Genomic DNA, 22,361 nt, shown 5'->3' with positions numbered 1-22,361 from the left:
TATTTGAACATGTAATATATTTTTAATAAATGACTGTGTTGACAATATGACTCTAAAATTCATATAATATGATCTCAAACAAAATAATTATGTTTTTTGGTATAAAACCGAATAAACCAAAAACCGACGGTATATAAACCGAACCGAACCGAAGTAAATATGGATTTAGAATGGTAGTTATATTTTACTAACCGAAATACCGAAAACCGAAAAAAACCGAACCGAAACCGAACCGATATCCGGATTGAACACCCCTAAGATTTTATACGATTGTAGATAATTTTCTAAATTCTATAATTCTTTCGTAGACCTTCCAAACAAATTAAACCTTATAAAGTAGATAAATACAATAAGCTGTCTGTTAGAAGTTTCTTTATAAGACCTCTTCAAAGCTTTACAAATTTTCGTAACACTTTCCAAAACTTTACAAACTCATTGTTCCTTTATTTTAGAGCCACATAACCTTGTAAACCATATGTTTTGATCAAAAGAACATCATGATCTTAAAATCAGTTCCAAAAAAAAAAACATCATGATCTTTTTTTATAAAATCGTATGTTGTAGTAAAAAAATATATTTTGGTCAAAAGCCTACAAAATAGTGCAAATGCTGAGTTTTAAAAGTGTTCTCAGAGTCTTACAAAACTTTTTAAAATCGTATATATTTTGATTTCTTTTATTTTTTCAAAACCATATTAAATTTTTTAAACTCTTATAAAATCTATATAATTTTAAAAATCTTTTAGTTTTTACCAGAAGTTTTAGCACTTAATCCTTACATTTGATAAGGATTTAGCCTTTAAGCTTTTCATAAATGCTCAATATTGAGTGTTCCTGATCTCATCACTCGCTTTAATTACTCCAACATGACTTTCTTAACACATTCAAACCAATAAAACTCACAAAACTCATCAATAATATCAAACAACTGTACGCGGAGTTGAAATGTCATGGGGAGCTTATTTTTGATCTTTTATCAGAAGCTTTAGCGCTAAGAACATAATTAACCTAGATTCTTAATTTGGGATTTTTAATTCATGATTTGATATTTTTTATTTTTTTTTTACACTTTTCGACAAAAAATCGGCTCTTATATCTCTTATTTAAGAGTTAATTCTTAGCTTTTCTTAGTTAAAAACTAAAAAACAGTAGAAACAGTTCTTAGCCGAAGCTAAGAACCCCACCCTAATAGCATGTTTATTGGTAAAACCCTTTAGTGTCTTTTAAGTGGTTTGTAATGATTTTTTAACTATTAAAATAAAGATAACAGACTTTGTTTGTTTTTTTTGGCAGCAGATAACAGATAACAGACTTTGTTAAGAGACACTTAATTATAGTGGTATATTAGTGGTTTCTTAATTAAGGTTCTTAACAATTAAAAAAATATTAAACTTATTTTTAAACATAAAATTTTAAACAAAAATTAAATTTATTTTTATTAAATAAAACAAAGTCAAACTTAACATTTTAAACATAGATTTTAAAATAAAAACATAAAAACAAATAGAGGAGAAACCTCTCTGAACCCACTGCACCTTAAGCTGCACAAAACCTGACGACGAAACGCCTCGTGCGCTGGAGAATCACGCGCCGCCGTGCTACTTCGCCGGAAAAACGGATGAGATGGAACGCTGGAGAAGACCAGATCCTAGGCGAAGGGACCACCATACGAAGCCAAGCCCGCCATTCAGCGGATTTCGCCGGAGATCTACAAATCGAGACCAGACAAAAACCCTACCCAAAAACAAATCCATGTCTCCCACCCTAACCACACCCGCACAGAGTCACCAGAGGGACGAAACGACCACCAGATTCGGCCTAGGCTCCTCCGCCGACGAACGATAGGATAGTAGGAGCAAAGGAAAAAAGAGAAGAAAGGATGAGAAGCCCTCCGACGGCGAAGAGAGGAAGCGGCCGCCGGAGGCAAGATCGGGACTTTTGTTTTCGAGAAGTTTTCAGAGAGAGAGTTTTTAGAGGGAGAGTTATTTAGAATTAATATTTGAAGTTATAAAGTGTCTTTTGGAGATACTCTAACAAAAGCTATTGCGCTAAACCTTACCATTTGATAAGGTTTCTGCCTTAAAGCTTTTTATGGATGGGGACTTTTGTTTTCGAGAAGTTTTTAGAGGGGGGTTACTTAGAATTCATATTTGAAGTTATATAGTTTCTTTTGGAGATATTCTAACGAAAGCTATTGCGCTAAACCTTACCATTTGATAAGGATTATGCCTTAAAGCTTTTCATAAAAAGCTCAAAGTTGAGCTCTCTGATCCCATCAGTTGGTTTCAATACTCAAACATGACTTCCTTAAACCAATAAAACTTACAAAACCCATCAATAATATCAAACAAAATGTACACAAAATTGAATGTTATGGGGGGAGCTTATCTTTGAGCTTTTATCAGAATCTTTAGCGATAAACTCTTACCATTTGATAAATATCCAGCCTTAAAGTTTTTCATAAAAGCTAATGGTTGAGCTCTCTGATCCCATCACTTGCATTGAATGCTCCAAAATAACTTTCTTAAAACACACAGACCATTAAAACTTACGAACCATCAATTATATCAAAAAAACTGTACGCAGACCAGAGTTGAATGTCATGGGGAGATGATCTTTTGAGCTTTTATCAGAAGCTTTAGCGCTTAATCCTTACCATTCGATAAGAATCCAGCCTTAAAGCTTTTCATAAAAGCTCAAAGTTGAGTTCTCCTGATCCCATCACTCGGAGTGAAAGCTCAACTTTGAGTCAATCCTTACCATTTTGTCGAAGGCTTTTACCTCGGTAGCACGATCGTACTTCGTTTCCATCTTCTTCTTATTTGTGTTTGTTCAGAAACAGGACGAAGAGACAAAACTGTTAAATAGAAAAAAGATGATAAAAGACAAGAAAATTATTTGCTCAAAGTTTGGCGAATTTTGCAACACGTAAATTATCTGTTTTTGCTTTCGGCAGATGATGGGGTTCGCATCGTGGAATTTTCTTATCTTACTTTTCAAAAAAGATAATTTTCGATTTGAATAATAAAAAAGTAAAAGAGGAGATGCGCGGGTATCCATCCATTCCTTTACGGTATCCATCCAGTCCTTTACCGTATTCGCGCAAAATATTATTTTATTATTATTAAATATGGTTTTTTTAGAAGATTTGATTATATAGTCAATATTTATTTGTAGAAAGTACTTTTTGGTGTTTTATTATGTTATGTAGTAGTAGATAATAAGTTAATGTATTATGTGTTTATCTTTTTAATAATGTGTTGTTGTATATATAATACTAGTATTATTATCCCGTGCCAAGCACGGGTATAATTTTTGCTTACTTTAATATTATTTAATAAATAAAATTGTAATGTTTTTAAATAAAAATTGAACTTATTTTAAACAAAATTTTCTGAAGCTAGGTAAATAGTCAGTTATATATGTATTTGTTTTATAAATAATTCTTCTTTAAAATAAATTTCTTATAATTAATATAAAAACACGAAACTAAACATGCATACAAAATATTTACAAAAATCTGTAAGATTATTTTTTCGATAAAAAAATTGTAAGAATATGCTATGTGACATTAAAAACAGATTTTTCAATGAGTCAAACTATAACAAAGAAATTTTGTAAATACTTAAATTGCCTCATCAAATCTTAAAAAACAAATAGAACTTCTTAGTAACATAAAAAGAGAATCAGAGAATAAAAAAAGATAAAAGTTACCACTTGTTTACGGTTTTGCTTGGTTACCTTCGGTGCTGATAGAACTTTAACTTTTCAGTCTTCATTCTTTTACTGAAAAATCAAACTTTGTTACATAAGCACATTCATGTCATCACGTGACGTTTTACCTGAAATGGATAATTAAGAAAAATGAATTATAATTGAGAGGAAGAGGAACGTGAATCTAAACTAACTTGTATGGATTTTTTTGATCAGTGGAAAGTGGAAGAACTGATCAACAGGAGAAGAAAGGAGGAAGGAGAAAATAAAACTATTTTTTTTATCAAAGAAAGTAAAACTAAATAAATAAGATACACAAAGGGTACAGAAAAAACAGTTACACAGAACGTGATCTTTATTTCTTGTTACAAAAACATAAACGTTCTTTATTTTGTACGTGGAATATGTGAGAAAATTTAGGATCTAGGTTTCTACAAATCAGTTTTTCTTTTACGCGGAGTTTTAAAAACAATTTTTAATCAACATTATTTGTTTTATTTTTATAAATATTTTCTTTGCCAAGTGTTAAATTTTGATTAGTTAGGTGACTTGTGCTTTAGTATATAAGGGATTACTTATTAGTGGTGAAGTGAGTTTCTGATATAAAATATATTAAATTTTAATAACTTTGATTTTAAGCATTTGTTGATTATAAGATTAACAGCGTCAAAATTATAATTTAATTTTTTTACAATTTTGAACATTACTTTTTTTTAGATGTTTTTTGCACTCTCCATATTTTGCACCATCTATGTATTTTGTTTACCTCTCCGATGTGCAGTTCTTCTCACCATCATTTGAAAAAGACTCTTTTTTATGCTCTTGTTTTTCCTCACCTTCTTTGTCTATGAGATTATCTAGTATTTGTTATAAATGAGACATATTAGTTCCATGTTGTGTGGTTGTTGCTTACGGTGTTGTAGGTTATTTTGGTCAGTATTGTTCCTCTTTTTTCTTTAGATTTCAGATAAGGTTAGAAACTACATCTCTTTAGATTAGGCCAGAGTTTAGTTGTCATTGATGTTGTCTTCCTCATCGTTGGTTTGCCGTCGATAGTCTCTGCTCGTTTTGGTTTTCAAGATCTAGTATTTGGTGATCTGACTTCGATGCTATTTTTCATAGTCGAGGATGGCTCTGTTGATTTCATTTTGTCTCTTTTTATCTTTTTGTTCTTTCATCTCATTGCACCTTTCATCGCTGATCACGTCTCTGGTGGCTCTCCCTTTCGCCATATTTGCTACTCCAGGTTTGAAGTGTTTTTCTCTGTGTATGCTTTGTGCGCGTGGAAGGTTGTTTATGGTCTCAAGCTTAAGCTTTGATTTTTTGGTGGTTGGCTCCATTCTCCCCCACTCAGGTTGTTTATCTTCTTCTCATGCATTACTTAGTGTAGGTGTGCGGAGTTAGTCTTTTGGAGTTTTGGTTTCTTCTATTCAGAGTTTTGTGGTTCTTCGCTGGCATGGACGCCTTGTGTGTGCTTGTTTAGTTTGTGAGGTGTTTTTATCTCTTAGGTGGTGGTTGTGCTTCCGGTATGCTTTAGACATGCGTCTTTTTTTCATGGTGACTTTGTTCTTCCGATGATTATTCTTTCTTTGATTCGCCATTTTGTTTTTTTTTTGCGCTGGTGCTTGATCGCGATCCTTTGTGTTTTGGGGATTGTTTTATCCCATATTTTATCTTTTTACTTTTTTCTGACATCTGTTTGTCCTTGCCAAGATATTCTATGGTAAGATGAGATAGGTTAGTCTTAATTGTTGATCTATTTTCAGCTCTAAAATTTTATTGAGTTAGTGTTACTATGGTATTTTACTTTTTCTCTCTGAATATGGAAGTTTTATGTTTAGATTATGTATTACACTTTAATTTCTTCTTATTAGTTTGGTCATTTTATATTTTAAATATTTAAATAAATATATAATTTGTAAATTAAATAATAGAAAATGATAAGGAAATAATTAAATTTATTTTATTTTTAGTTGTGAATAAATTAAATATGAAAAATACATTTCTATTATTTTGTTTATTTCATTATTCATCTTGAATTTTCGTGAACAATATCGAACTCCATACGATAATAGTTAATGCGAAAATGATTATATACTACACAATTAAAAAGTACTTTGTAAATTACAATAATTTAAAAAAATGACCTAAAATGAAAAAAAATATATATAGATGACACGTGTTGAAAAAACTCTCTGCCACTTGTTAGAAGAAGGAAAAAAAAAACCAATTTTATAATAATAGATACTAGGTGCTTGCCTGCAATTTTGCGGGTAGCTATATTATATAAAGAAATATATATTATCTTTACACTGTTATAATTTTTGAATAATAATTAAAAATTTAAAATTTTAATTTTTAGTTTCAAATATTTAGATAATCAAAAATTTCAGTATAGATTTTTATAAGATGTGTGAAATTTAAAATAGTTCAAAAACATAAACCTTAGTCATTAAAATTCTTTCTCTTACAGAAAAAATATTATAATTAATTCAGATAATTGGTTGTAAAATTACTTTATATTTTAGTTTCATAGAAAAACCGAAAATAATCTATCTCTCAAATGAAAAAAAAACACACTATGACCAATACAATGATCGAAATCTTTTATCATGGAAGATCTTTTGTAAACAGTGGGCTTTTCAAACATTAAAATTATAATAATTCCTTACCTACAAATATAATTATTTTATATAATAATATATAACCATTAAATTTATTTCTATAAAAAATGCGTGGGCTTTTAGAACATTAAAGCTATAATAATTCCTTACCTACAAATGTAATTCTTTTATATAATGATATATAACCATTAAATTTATTTCTATAAAAAATGCTAAAGTATTTTATTTAATTATATATAGTTAATTGATAAAAATAAATAAATTGATACAATATATATATTCTTTCTCTAATTCTACAATTAGTTAACATAAATCATTATTTTTTTATATTAATAAGCATGCTGATTTTTTCTATTAAAAATAAGCATACTGATTTTATTATAATCCAAGCTATATGAATTATATTAATAGAGTAATAACTCTAAAAAATCCTGTGAAAAATACTTTGATTAATATAATTAAATGACTTACCATACAATAAATTAAATGAATGACCAAATAATATAATTTTAAATTAATTACCGTATAATAATGTTAATTCATCTGTTTATATTAATAGATGAGCTAAATAACTTTTTTGATTAATATACGTTTAAATTACTTACCATATAGTTTTTATGTTTTAAAATATAAACTATTTTAATCATTTTTAAAAGTAATAACACATATATGATTGGAGTTTTAGAATTATATATTTGACTGAATAACATTCACTTGACACGTTTTTATACTATATATAGTGAATAAGTGAATTTAATTAATATTATTAAGTTTAGATTAATTAGTTTTCTAAAATCTATGATTTATTTTATTCACTACTAATATAAATATAATAAAAACCGAAAAACCATCAACCAATCAAATTATAACAATTAAATAGAGAGTTCTTCTATGAGCGACATGTCAGCATAAATCATTAAAGAGACTTTTCAATTAATATATAAGAAGATTAAGTTTAGATTAATTAGTTTTCTAAAATCTATTATTTATTTTATTCACTACTATTATAAACATAATAAAAAATCATTTTTATAACTGTTTCTATTGTATTATATGTATTTATATGTATCTTATCAATTTATATAATATAATCTAGATATTTAATTATTTCTATAACCAAATTATGTTAATTCATCTATATTTAAAATGTTTAATTGTATGCTTGGAAATATATATTAGATTAGGTAATTTTATGAATAGTTTCTTTTTAAAAATTTAATTAAATAAATAAAAAATGAAAAATTATCGACCAATCAAATTATAACAATTAATTGGAGAACTCTTTTATGAACGATACGTCAGCATAAATCACTAAAGTGACTTCTCGGTTACTATAGTTAGTATAAAGGAGGATGCGTATAGTTTGGTTAGAAAATTCATAATAAATTTATAGTAATGTAAGATGTCATCATCGCACTCATTTAATCACCTTTACAAGCAATATTCAATTTCGTCATCATCGCACTCATTTAATCACCTTTACAAACAGTGGTCAAATATTCAAATTTGATTCGTACAATACAATAAACATATATAATTAATATATTTGATTAAAAAATAATATAATTGATATATATCTAATATTTCCTTTACGGTTTCGCCGTTCCCTCAAATGTAATAATCTTTCAAATATTTTGATTATATAAGGTCAGAATCAGATATATTAAAAAATAAATATTCAGTTATAAACAGTTCATCTATTAAATCATATAAGTTTTATGTATAATTTTTATTTGGATCATTTTTATTAAATATATGTTTTTATTTATCTAATAATGTCTCAACAATAAGTTTTGACTATTACATTATATATAGTATCTATAGGTAGGCCTGAGATAGATTCAGATATCCGGAAAGGATATATCCGAATCCAGATCTGGATCCGTCGGATCCGTGAATTTAATATCTAGATCCAGATTCGTGGTTTCCGGATATCCGGATTTCAGATATTTGTTCTGATATTCTATTACCCTCGGATATCCGGATTCAGATCCGTAAAAATAATTAAAAATAATATTTTTTTAAGAAAATACTATTTTTAATATAATACATAATTTAATATTTATAAATATATTTATTTTTTTGTCTATAATATTGTAAAAACTAAAATATAATATTATAAGATTAATTCATGTATAAATATTAATATATTAAATATAAATATTAATGAAATTTAAAATTTTAATGTGTTTAAAAAAATACTATCCGGATCCAGATATCCAGACCTAAAAATTAAGATATTTGGACTTAAAAATTAAGATATCTGGATTCGGATTCGGTTTGGACGGATCCAAAATTTTACTATCCGGATTCGGATCCAGGCACTCCGGATATTCTATTTCCAGAGCGGATCCGGAGTGGATTTCGGATCGAATCGGAATCTCGGAAAATAAGTCACAGGCCTATCTATAGGTTATAAAGTGAATTGCTTTAAAGAATACCAAGTGAATTTAGTGGTAGATTTTAAAGAATATGTGAAAGTTCAGAACAACTATTAAATGTAGGTTGGTTATTTACTGCGTGTAGTTTGGTTATCAGCGGATTCAGCGCACTCATTTAGAAGTCATAAATGTATAGTAATGTAAGATATTCAACAAATATTTTGGACATCTATTGAAACTAATACAGTAAATTTACCATTTTCATTTAAGTTCATTATAAGATTCCATCTTTGTTGAGGAAATTTACGAAGAAAAAAGGCATAGCAAGTCTTGATGTAAGATTTGCATGATCTTTCCTTATGCTGAAAATTTAATTGCGAGGAAAGAAAATGTGCAGAGCATCATAATTCCTAAAAGACTTGTAGCCTGTTATCAGGGCCTGCCCTAGGCTAAAGCCCATAAAACCAGGGCTTTAGGCACCAAAATAATAAATATTTTAGTGGCGCCACATTTGACAAAGTCCATTGTAGTCCAGTGGTTGTAGTCCGTTCCTTTGATTCTAGAGGTATTAGGTTCGAGCTTACCTTCTCTTTTGTTTGTGATATTAATATAACTTTTTTTCCTTTTCTGAGAATAATAACAAAAGAGCTACTCATTCAAATATACATAGGATTTAGTTATCTTTTCTAGCAATCCTTTAATTTCTTTTCTTTCTTTTTCATCACTCTTTAGTTTCTTTAATAAACATATTATATTAAATGATACTCCTAATTGTTTCTCCTCAGTTTCTTCCTTTTTATTTCTTTCAAGGATCCTTTTTATTTTGAATGATCAATTGCTCATTTATCCACTGTTTTATTGTGATTGATCTTTTTGGAATAGCTTTTTTTGTAACTTTTTGTAAATTTGTTAGAAACTTTTGAAATTCCAAAGCATTAAACTATAATAGGGTTCTAATATTTTTTAAAAACTCTATGAACACAGTAAAATTGGTGAATTTGATGTTAGCGTGATTTTATTATATGTTGTGCTCTATCTAGCTATAAATTATAAATTTTGTTCGTGCGTTTCTTTGAATTTGTAAAAATGCTATAAAAATAAATTAAAAATCGGCCTAGTAGAACTGCAAATAAAATGAAAAAAATATGACAAGATGAACTGCAAATAATGTTTTGATTTTTTGTATCTTATTTTTTCAGAAACAACTTAACTTTTAATAATATTTGGTTCTATTTTGATTATGTAGTTAAAATATATAATTTAATTATAATTAAAGATATTTTTTTTTTGAAAAAGAGGGGCAATACTTTTTTAAACCGCTTTAGGCGCCGCAAAACTCCGGACCGGCACTGCCTGTTATACAACTTGTAATATGCAGTTCCAGGGTCACGTGAAGATGTGCCTGGAAGTGTTTGCACCTTGTTAGATTACTCGATTAATTAGATGATGGAGATCAGAAGCCTACAATATATACTTTTTCTGCCATTTAGAGTTAGAAGATGCAAAAGGAATAAAAATGCAAAGCCCTAAACAATATAAAAAAAATGCAAAGCTCAGTATTTTTTTCTCTTTTTATTTTTTTGTCAACTACCCATTTTACTATACCAAGTTGTACTTAGACGAGTCGATTCTCCGAATAGCTCATATGTCTGTCCATGTCTGATCTATATGAAAGAAAATATAGCATCTGGTCCTTTCTGCTTTCACTAATGAGTCTGCCCGGCCATTTCTACTTTGAAGAATATGAATTATGTTCACATCTTCAAAGTCTTCATGTATTTTTTTAGAACATATCAATTTTCGATACGAATGGTGGCCAGTCCATCAGATTCGTAGTCATGTCCAATAGGTCCAAGTATTCCGTCTCGAAACATATCAAGGTTATCCTCATGTATTTCATGCATGAAGCTACTCAAAATAAACCTTCTATCTCGGCATGTAAGGCTGAGAGGCTTCTGTTGCATGCCCGTAATCCGAGAGATTCAGTACCCATTTGATCCTTTAGACTCCACTCTAGGCCACTAACACTACCATTATCGATCCATGAAGCATTAATTTGACCGTAGGGATTCGAAGTATCCAAGGAGGCACTGTCTCAACCTTCGTAGTAGGGGAGCCTTTATTATCCTCATTAGTTTCCTCCTTTTCATTAGTCTTTTTCCAACATTTTGCTTCAAGGCACGCAACTTGGAGAGTTCAATTGGGGATATGACTTGTCCATTAAAGAGTTTGTCATTCTTTGCCTTCCAAATATACCAATAGAAATGGATAATTGTAGTCTTCAATTTTAGCTAGGATGTCATTAATGTTACAGCATGTTGATGCTATTTATCTAAAAGATCTTGATAATCAAACATTTTTCTTTAGCATTAAACTTGTAAAGTAGACAAAAAAGGAAAAATTGGCCATTAAAAATATATTCTAAGAAAATTACGATGATCATGTTTGTTTTCTTATGATTTATTAATCAATTATTTTTGCATAGTTCACTAATTTGAGTCCGTTGACTCTCTATCCAGATTGGAATCAATCTTTGCGTCTCTAATTACGCTTTTGCAAAGGATCCTTAATGGATAGAGGAATCAATCTTCTCGATATTGCTTTGTTGATTTCGTGCAGGTTCAGCAGAGATGGGAGCTTTCTCTATAAGAAAAAGACCGCTGACAAATTGATTAGAGTAAATCACACAAAGGTGTTTAGGGATAATATTTATTATTAGACTCTCATGAAAATTATGTTACAAGATGCATAGTTTATAGAGAGAATAAATCAACTTAATTTTCCAAACTAATATGAAATAATATATAAATAGATAATGATAAGTTTCATATTTTAATATATTGAGGTATATCCTAATATTGACCATTGGATTAGTTCGATCTTCTAGATCTTTCAAATTCCCTCCCTCAAGCTCGTATGTGGTAATACATATGAGATTGGACAATCTTCAAAATGTAGTAGTAAAAATAATTTAAAGTCTTGTGAAATAATGATGGTTGTTAATGTTGCGGAAGCTTGATGAATGTCTCATAACTTTTTTGCGATTTCGCGAGTTGAGATAGATAATCTGATTTTTTGGTTTGATTGTTTATTTTATCCATGTTACAATGAGATTATTGCTTACTGTCCAATCTTCACGGTAGGATGAATCGGCTACCGGTAGACTGCCGTAAAAAAATCTGAATCTTTCATGAACTAATAATATCCATACGAAAGTTGATGAATGAATGCTGGAATTGTAGAATGAATTTTTCTTGCTTCAAATTGAGAAACAAATGAATAGAAAATAAGTTTGTTGATTTGCGATTTTGCAAAGACATCAAAACTATGATTGAATGAAACCTTCTTTTTTAAGTCGTGAATAAATAAGTTATGAATGAAGCGTTGTTGTTTTACAATAACACGAGAATAAAAGTTTTAGAAGTATTTGATTTTTTAGTTTTGTTTTTGTTCTGATACTAAGACAAATTGATGAGAATAAATCATACAAAAATGTTTAAAAATAATATTATTAGATTTTCATGAAAATAATATTTAAAAATACATAGTTTATATAGAAGATGAATCAACTTAATTTATTAAACTAATACGAAACAATATATAATAGATAAATTTTCTATTCTAATATATTGATGTATTTTTTAATATTGACATTGGATTAGGTAGATCTTTTAATACTTAGGGAGTTGGTGCTGGTTCCGGAAATCGCAAGATCTTTTATTCCGGTCGGTTATGATAGGAGATTACGTTTCCGGCGACCTTCAAGCTTCTCACCTGTTACGCTACACGTCGAGAGCCCTCTGTATTCTTGGGCCAGTTTTGGGTATAATGTAATGTTGTAATGCATTTAGTATATCCACTTGTAACCAATATTGGCGTTGGGCTTTTAATAACATTTTACCTTGATTCGAGTTTTTGTCTTTCTTTGGTCTAACGTTTTTTGTCAATTTCATCGACCATATTTGATTAAACGATTTAAGGCCTCTTGTAACTTTTGTTATACATGTGTAAACTAGTAATTTAAACCCGTTTAGAACTGTCTAGGCTTAAATTTTTAAAATGCTAGATGGAATATGATTCCCATCATATTCCCAAAAGCCCTTTTAGGTATTGACTATTGACTGGTGCACTAGTATAGTGGAGACTTAAAAAATAATATCGAAAATCGCATTTTTCACCATCAAAAAATTAGTGTTTTACAAAAAAATTAAAAAATAAAACCGAACACGTTTTTCAAAACAGGTCTAATGCATATGAATTTTAAATGGGCGAGAGAAAAAAACAATGCATACAGTAAAAAGAAAAAAATTCTAAAATATCACTTTTTAGTTTATTTTCACAAAATAGCTCTTAACGAAAAACATGATCAAAATAAATTTTATTTAAGGATAAATATACATTTATACCCTATGATTAACTTCTAGACTTAGGGTTTAGAGTTAAGTGGTGGAATTTTGATGGTGGGATTTCAAATTAAAAAAAAAATGAAAAATTAATATTAAAATTTTAAAATAAAAAAAGACTATTTTGATCATTTTCTTTTTTAAAGATTATTTTGGTGACAAAAACTTAAAAAGACTATTTAAGAGATTTGTCCCAATACAAATTATGTTTTAAAATAATAAAATTTATATAACTGCTCGAACTCAAATTCTATATACCTTTGTTTTCTACAACTGATCATAAATTTTTTTGTTTTCCCTATTCTTTTCTTTAAGTGTAAAATCAATTGAAATTAATATTTTTATAATGATCCAATTTTATTATTTTACAATGTCTAATATTAAAAACTAACATTAAATTTTAAAAGTTTGATATGTAAATTAAGTATATATAAATAACTAAATCCTATGGGATTTGGAAAATCAGAATTTTTTTTGTATATTTTTATAAGTATGTTCAAAACTTAATCATATCACCATTAACTTTTAACTAAGAAATAAGAAGTTAAAATTAAAAATATGGGTAAGACATTTAAAGTTTTTGCTGATAAACACATTTTATTTTTATCATATATTTAAATAAATAATTTTTAGTAAATATGTTTAGCTAATTTCTAATATTTTTTCATAGATAATTTATTTTACATTATTTTCTATCAAAATCACACTATTTTTTTCAAAACCGTTTTACTTTTTTATTTTTATCAAATCACACTGATACCGCATAATACATGAACCACAATTGTATCATATTGCAAGTTTATTTTGCACTGTTTATTATACTTTCAAAACAACGTTACCATTCGATTCTTATAGTAACGAGTCCGCCACGGTGAGAATTCACATGCTTTTCTATTAGATGATAGTTCTTCTATTCATCTTGAACAGAAGCGGATCTACTTACATAGAGGGTGGGGCACGTGCCCCATACTAACTTCATAATTTTTGTTTGTAGCATAAATTTGAGTTCGTGAATCTAGCATTATTGGTTAAATTGGATCAATGGTATCGTCACACGCTCTCAAGTTCGACCAAATTTTCGCACTTCTTTTCTTTTGGTAAAATATTGGTCCATATATTTTTATTTTTTTAATATCAAACTTAACGTGTCTCTTAGTTAGTTATTTTATTTGTTAAACAACAGTCTCATATTTATTCTTTGTTCTCATGTTATACCTTTTATTATTTTTGTTCCTTTCAATTTTGTTTAACTAGTTATATATATATATCTAGTTTGTTCAGTTTTGTTGTGTAAATATCAATCTATTATAATTTTAAAGTTTATATTTTCTATTTACTCTATTTCTAATTTCTTTTCCTTTGGGCTATTAAAAATGATAATAATAAATTATTTTCTATGATTAACTATTTTCATAATTTTAAACCAGTAATTCAAAACTATATTTTCAGAGTTGATAGTTTGTTATTGTTAGCTCATATAAATTATATTCAAAATATAAAATATATATTTAAACTTTTTTATAAAGCATTTCTCTTTTAAAAATGGAGAGAATATATAATAAGAAAAAATATTAATTGTAATCATATATTAATTATATAATAATATAATATAAACTGTGAAATTATTTTAAATAAATTATATGTAAATTATATTGTGCCACACATAAAATATATTTTTAGATCCGCCCCTGATCTTGAATCAGATCTCATTTTGTTAGCATTTAACCATATTTGAACGACTTATGCATCATGGTTAACAAACATGACTGGTATTAATCGGTAAGAGTTTATAATTAAAAAATATATTATACATATTGATGAATACTATAAGTTTATAAACTTATATAGGGAAATAATGTTAAAATTTTCAGCGTATGACAGGCATCCATGTGGGTGGACAAAATGTTTCTAGTCAGCGACAAAAAGTTTTATTTTGTACACTACAAAAGTATTATTTTTATTAATAGAATCCAATGCTTTATTCTGTCCTAGTTGATCATGATTTGATATTAAAAGTAGACTTAGATGATAACGTTTTGATAATAATGTTTATTTATTAAATAATTTTAATATTTTGCAACACTATAATTTTTATTGATTATATAATGACAAATATAAATATTGGTCTCTTAAATATATCATCATTGTTAAATAATTAACATATTTCGTCTCATTTTAATTATTTTTAAGACTTCATATTCACAAAAGAAATTAAGTTTTTGGCTGACACAAATCACCAAAACCAAATAGGCAACATCAATTGTATAATGACAAAATGAGATTAGGTTTTATACTCTCGATTTGTTTACTATTGACTGTCCATAAGTGATTCATTTTCTACATCTATAAAATTTTGCTTTCGTTTCTGTCATTGTTTCATTGATATGAGTTAAGTTTTTTTTTTTTAACTTTTATGAATTTGGTGAATTACATAAGTGTCAGTTTAAAAAAAATAGACATCTGTAAAAATTATTTTCACTCCAGATACATATCTAAAACTCAAAATTTTGAAAAAAAACACCGGAAAACTATATTAACAGGTTAGTATTAAAATCTAATATATCAAGCTGTTATTAAATATAAGTGCATATTCGAAATAAAAATGTCTGTCAAGTATATATTCACCAGCTCGGTATAAAAATCATCTAATTTAAGAACAACAAAACAAATTATTTATTTCACTAGTTCGAGTAATATCTGAATCCGAACGGGTAATATCCAAACCCGAATGGATATCCGAAGATAACCAAACATAAGTATACTTAACCCTATATTTCTAGTTTACTTCTCTCATTTTATTCAAAATATTTGAATTAATGATGCTTATTGCTTAAAATTAGATTATACACATATAATTATGGACAAAATCATTTACTACTCACTTAAAATACATATCAAGCTCTTGTTTCTTACATTGACAAAAGTTGCATCTAAAATTTCAAAAACAACTAAATTAGTGTCTTTCTAACCTATTAATAGTTAAGTCTTTTAAAAATTAGAAACCAGTTAAGTTAAAATATATTTTAAATACAAAAAACTTAAACAATGAATACTTTATTTATTTTTTATTCAAAATTTAAATATCCGAACTCGACTCGAAATGTAGAAATACCCTAATGGGTTCTATAACTTTATCTTGAAATATCTGTTGTGAACCCGAACGTGTATCTGAACACCTACCTTTACGATATATGATCATTTGTATCTTGCTAGAACAAAAAAAAAAGTTAAACTATTGATCACAAAATTTTTAATGTGGAATTTTTACTATTTTTAGATATGGATGCAGAAGTCATCGACTCTTGTCCATATAGGACTATTTTTACTATTGCACCCATGTGTAAAAGTCATGGAATCTTGTCCACAACCCTGGGTATAGAAGTCATCGACTCTTCAGTCTTAGTATCTCTTTTTGGTGTTCATCATGGAATCTTGTACATATACCTTCTTTGATCCATACTTACCATTTCTTGTTTGATCGATAGTCACCATTTCGATTTTTTTTTTTACTGAGTCACCATTTCGATTTGATGAGTTAAGTTTGCAATGGATACATTAAGTCTTTCATTTTAGTCGTCAGTGGCCTTATCTTGTTCCTCAAAGAATTTAAAAACCGATTAGGAACTTTTTTTTTTGGTAAGCAAAACCGATTAGGAACTTGAAGATTAAGTAGACGTCTAAACATCACTCGACCTTTTTAATAATTTTTTCACTTTGGTAATGCAATTTCGCCCATAAACTTCTACTTATCCTCTTAGCAACCTGAATTAAGTTGTTCAAAAAAAAAAGTAACCTGAATTACGGAGTTAAAATTTAAATCTCAACAATATAAAATTAAAAAACAATTTTGACATGTGCCAATAATCAATTACTTTTTTAATAGTTTAAATAAGCAAAACAATCCCACTTTTGTTTTTGTATAATATAGATACCACGTACTCATATTCTTTTTAAAAAGAGGTTTAATTTGGTACCATATAAGGTGCCAACAAAAACATAAATTAATATTTTTAATATTTTTTAGAGCCCTTAGGTTTACAAAAAATTACAATTTATGCCATTGTAATCGATTTTCTTGAAAATCCCATCTTCGAAACACAATGAAAGTTTTTGTTTCTATTTTTAGAAACTCGTGATTCAGATTTGAAAACACGAAAAATGACTATTTATCAATTGATATTAATTATTGCCAGTTTAATATAATTTTTGTATATTTATCATAGAATGACTATTTGTTGATTTGTACTTTATTATCACTTTTTGATATTTTGTCATTTTCGTATAATGATTTGACTTTAAATAAAAATTACTACATTGTTTTACCAAAGGATAACATTTTTAAAATTTTGTATTTTTGATTAAAAAGTTTACAAAATGTACAAAAACAACATTTCTATTACTTAGTTTTTTTTCTCTCTTAAATATATCAAACAAACAAAAACAAGTTAAGCTTACATGTTAATTAATCACATACATCTACAAATATATATATATTTTTTAAATCACTTTCCACGTTACAAGATGTTTCGATTTTCGCATATTCGTTTCCGTTTCCTGCCAATACTATAAAAACAAATAAACTTTGACATGTGCCAATAATCAATTACTATTTAATAATTTAAATAAACAAACCAATCCACTTTTATTTTTATATAAAGTAGATACCACGTACTCATATTCTTTTTAAAATGGGGTTTAATTAGGAAAATATAAGGCGTCAACCAAAAAAAATCAATAGTATATTTTTTTTTAATTTTACCATTAGCTTTACAAAGAAAACTTACCGTTTTCTAGGCCATATGGAGAAATAATAACTGTTTATTTTTTAAATTATAATTTTATTACACTTACTTGTAAATTTATTAATTTTAAAAGTAATATGTTATCAGTTGTTGTTTTTATTTAATTTATTTTTCAATTGTATGAAATTATTTTAATTTACTAAAACTAATTTTTTAATTTTGAAATAATAATTTTATACAATTTGGTTTCTTCTTAAAATAAAATTTAATACTTTTGTGGGTTTTAGTTTAAAATAGTTAAGTTATAAAGTTTTTTATTATACCTAATGAGTCGAATGCCAACTACTCAATTAAATTATTTTATTGTAACAAAATTTTAAATACATTAAATAATTTAGAAATTTGATTAGGCTTATCACTTAAATATAGAATTTATGTATATAAATATCAAAAAAATGTAGAAATATTTATATAATTTTTATCTTTGATATGTCATAAAAATTATTAAAATGTATAATTCTTTTTTTGTTAAAATGTAAATATCAATAATATATCGATCATGTTACAATAGTTTAACATTATGTAACAACCTTTGAATATAATATTATATTATTTATATATAATATGACAAGGAAACAGTTTACTTAAATCAGTATCATTCTGTTTGAAATATATTTTTGCAAAATAGATAAATTTTACAAATAAAAAGCACATATTATTTTTCAGTAAAAGTTTATTTGCATATTTTAAAATACAATAAATGCTATAATATAAAACAATTTTTATTTACGTATGATCATTTATATTATGGTATTTTATATCTTAACTAAGAGTTTTCCTGCGCCATGCGCATAAATCGTAAATTTTAACATAAAATTTTTTATTTCAAAAGAAAATTTTGATTGATATTTCAACATTATTAATTTATATTTTAACTTCAATAGTTATAAAAAATCATAAACGTATTTTTGTAATCTTATTTCTTTTGATTTGGTATGACTATTTAAATTTGATTTTATTTAAATTTTAATAAAAAGAAAATTAGATTATATAAAATAGTTTTAATTATATTATAGTGTTTAATGATTATTTATTTTAAATATATAAATAAATATATATATATATATATATATCTTCCCATTTAATTTTCAATATACATATATATATATATATATATACACATATAAATATAAATTCTGATAAATTTGAGACTTTGTTTGTTTTAGTTAAACTGAAAATTTTTTTTGTTAATTTAATTAAATGATGAAGATGAACAGATGAAGATGACAGATAAATTTAAATAATGTTTACATATTTAACTATCAAATTGTTTTTGGATTAGTGTTAATTTATTTAGTTTATTTTTATTAATTGGTATACATATATACACATATATTATTATTTTAATTGTGATATATGAATTATTAATATATTTAATAGTTTACCATAAATAAATATTTATAAGGAAAATTAACATTATTGATGATATATGAGTTATTTTTATTACTATATTTAAAATCCCTGCAAAAAAATTTAAATTTTTATAAGGAAATTTTAAATCTCACAATTAATATGATGTCATGTCACTATTTTCTAAACACATGTCATCTATTTTAAGTGCCATATCATATTTTTTCAGCAAGAATGATTGTAGTGACGACGTGTGTATAAATCATTTCGCAAATATACTCTAGGGGATTATAGTATCATGTATATACAATATTTTGAAAATAAAATCAAAAAGTATAAACTGTATATAAAATAATTTAATTTAGAAAATACAAATATAATAATGAAATATATTCTTAGAATTTTACCATATATATGGATGATTTTACCAAAAAAATATATATGTGATTTCTCATTAGAAACATTGAAAATATATAAAATACAAATAAAACTACTGAATATTTTATTTTATTATTTGTTTTGTCCGTAAGTTTATAATATTATCAATAATAATTACGATACTATTTAATAGTTTCCTGGAGAATATTATTTAATAGTTTACACGCTTAACGGCACCATTTTAAGATTCCTCCACTAATATTTAAGAAATTGCAAAATGAACCATTTAACTTCTAAAAGTTTCTATTTAAATTGATTAATTACACGGCAGTCCTTCTCTTTGGCCTGTATTTCATGCTTTCACCCGTATTCCTCCTTATATATACTCAAGACACAACAAAATAAACACTCAAGAAAATAAAGAAGGAAGCATACAATGTCGGGAACATTTGACCGTGCCGATGAAGTAAAAGCATTCGACGAGATGAAAATCGGCGTGAAGGGTCTCGTCGACGCTGGAATAAAAAAAATCCCACTCATATTCCATAACCCGCAAGCCACGGTAACTAACCCTAAACCTCCTTCTACGTTGACTATCCCAACAATAGATATGGGAGGTGGCGTGTTCGAGTCCACGGTCAAAAGAAAGGAAGTGACTGAGAAGGTTAAAGACGCCATGGAGAAGTTCGGTTTCTTCCAGGCGATAAACCATGGGATTCCACTCGAGGTCATGGAGAAGATGAAAGATGGGATCCGTGCGTTTCACGCGCAAGATCCAGAAGCGAGGAAAAGGTTCTATAGCCGTGAAAAAACCAAAGCGATTAAGTATAACTCTAACTCTGATCTCTATGACTCTCCTGCTGCGAGCTGGAGAGATACCTTAAGTTGTTTTATGTTCCCTGATGTTCCCAAAACCGACGACTTACCAGATATTTGTAGGTACGAACACGCTTCTCTTGTTTTAAATTAATCTATGTACTAACTTAATTAATTAGTGTCTTTTTTAATGGGTTTTGAGAGTTTATTTATGTTGAATGTTTCAGGGAGATCATGTTGGACTACTCAAAGAGAATGATGATGTTTGGGGAGTTAATCTTTGAGCTCATATCAGAATCCTTAGGGCTGAATCCTAACCACCTCAAAGAAATGGATTGTGCAAAAGGTTTGTTGATGCTTTGTCATTGCTACCCGCCGTGTCCTGAGCCAGACCGAACACTCGGTGCCACTCAGCATACAGACAGATCTTTCATCACTATTCTTCTTCAAGACCACATTGGAGGACTTCAAGTTCTCCATGATGGATACTGGATCGATGTTCCTCCTAATCCGAATGCTCTTATCCTTAATGTTGGTGATCTACTACAGGCAAGTTGTTGTCTACGCATAAATCAAACGGTCCATAAGTAAGAAAACACGGTTTTCGTAGGTTCCAATTGATGACCATGTCGAATGAAAAAAATTATAGTGAATTCTTTGCTCTTTAACATTTATACCAGTTATGTTAAATTTCTGGTCAAATTATTGATAAGCGAAACCCACTATTTTCCTTTAAATTTTTCATAGAGAATAAATTATTAAAGAAAAATTTTCATCTGCAACTCTTGATGAGAAACAAAATGAACAAAAATATATACTTTTTATTTTTCAGTTCGTCGAATGAAATTATTTTTTCATTTTGTTAATTTTTTCCATTCATTTGGTGTTCACCAATCAAGGTCTTTTTTCAGCTTATAACGAATGACAAGTTTGTGAGTGTGGAGCATAGAGTTTTGGCAAATGGAGGTGAAGAGCCGCGCACTTCGATTGCATCTTTCTTTGTGCATCCTCCTTCAACAAGTCCTAGAGTATATGGACCCATTAAAGAGCTTTTGTCAGAAGAAAACCCTCCCCCAAGTACAGGGAAACCACTCCGGAAGCCTCTAACCACTATGTGGCTAGAAAACGTGATGGGAACAATTCGTTGAGCCATTTAAGGATCTGAACAAAATGGGTGAATCTAATCTGAATCTCTGTTGTTGTTTCCTTTGTGTTTCCAATAAAACATTAGTGCACACACATGCACAATATGGTTTCCGAAATTACTGCATGTTTTGTTTTTACGTATGAGAAAAAGAATAAACTACATGTTGTACCTCCAATAAAGTGTTTATTTCACGTTTGATCTAATAAGATATGACCATCTCTTATTTAATCCCCTCTATTACCATGTGAGAAGTTTTCAAAAAGAATATTGATATATCACTCTCTTGTTGTTCCTTCTTACGATGTATGCATAACATTTATTTTTGTTAGATATTACAAAGATTTTATTACTAAATTGATTACTATGTAATCATCTATATATTAATTGATGATCATTTAAAAAGTTGTAATCTTAAGTTTGTACTAATTAAAAAGAGATTATGCTTAGATGTCACTTAATTATGATATGTCAATTTAGCTAACGTGACAACTTAAGAATCAATTGGAAAAAATGTTTGTCGAAATCTAATTACTAGGGAACATTTATATTAACCCAAAATATAAGAAGCGTGTATTTTTTCCTTAAATAAAAGCTACGAAATTACCTAATATGATTAATATATATATGGTAATTAATGACTATGAATAATACAGATTTGATAACAATTTTTGCATCATTTTTCATTTTTTTAATTTTATATTATTAAAAATAGATTTGTTTATATGTTATATTTTGAATTTTTTAAAA

At 27.5% G+C, this 22,361-nt stretch overlaps 1 pseudogene; it reads left to right on the top strand.

The window, feature by feature from the left end:
* The first annotated feature begins 20,054 nt into the window (after window positions 1-20,054).
* LOC106352032 lies at window positions 20,055-21,835 on the top strand (annotated as a pseudogene).
* The last annotated feature ends 526 nt before the right edge of the window (window positions 21,836-22,361 follow it).

This window comes from Brassica napus, chromosome A4 (genome assembly GCF_020379485.1).
Source record: "Brassica napus cultivar Da-Ae chromosome A4, Da-Ae, whole genome shotgun sequence".
Taxonomy (NCBI): domain Eukaryota; kingdom Viridiplantae; phylum Streptophyta; class Magnoliopsida; order Brassicales; family Brassicaceae; genus Brassica; species Brassica napus.
The sequence above is the reverse complement of the archived record's forward strand: the minus strand, read 5'-3'. Positions and strand labels throughout refer to the sequence as shown.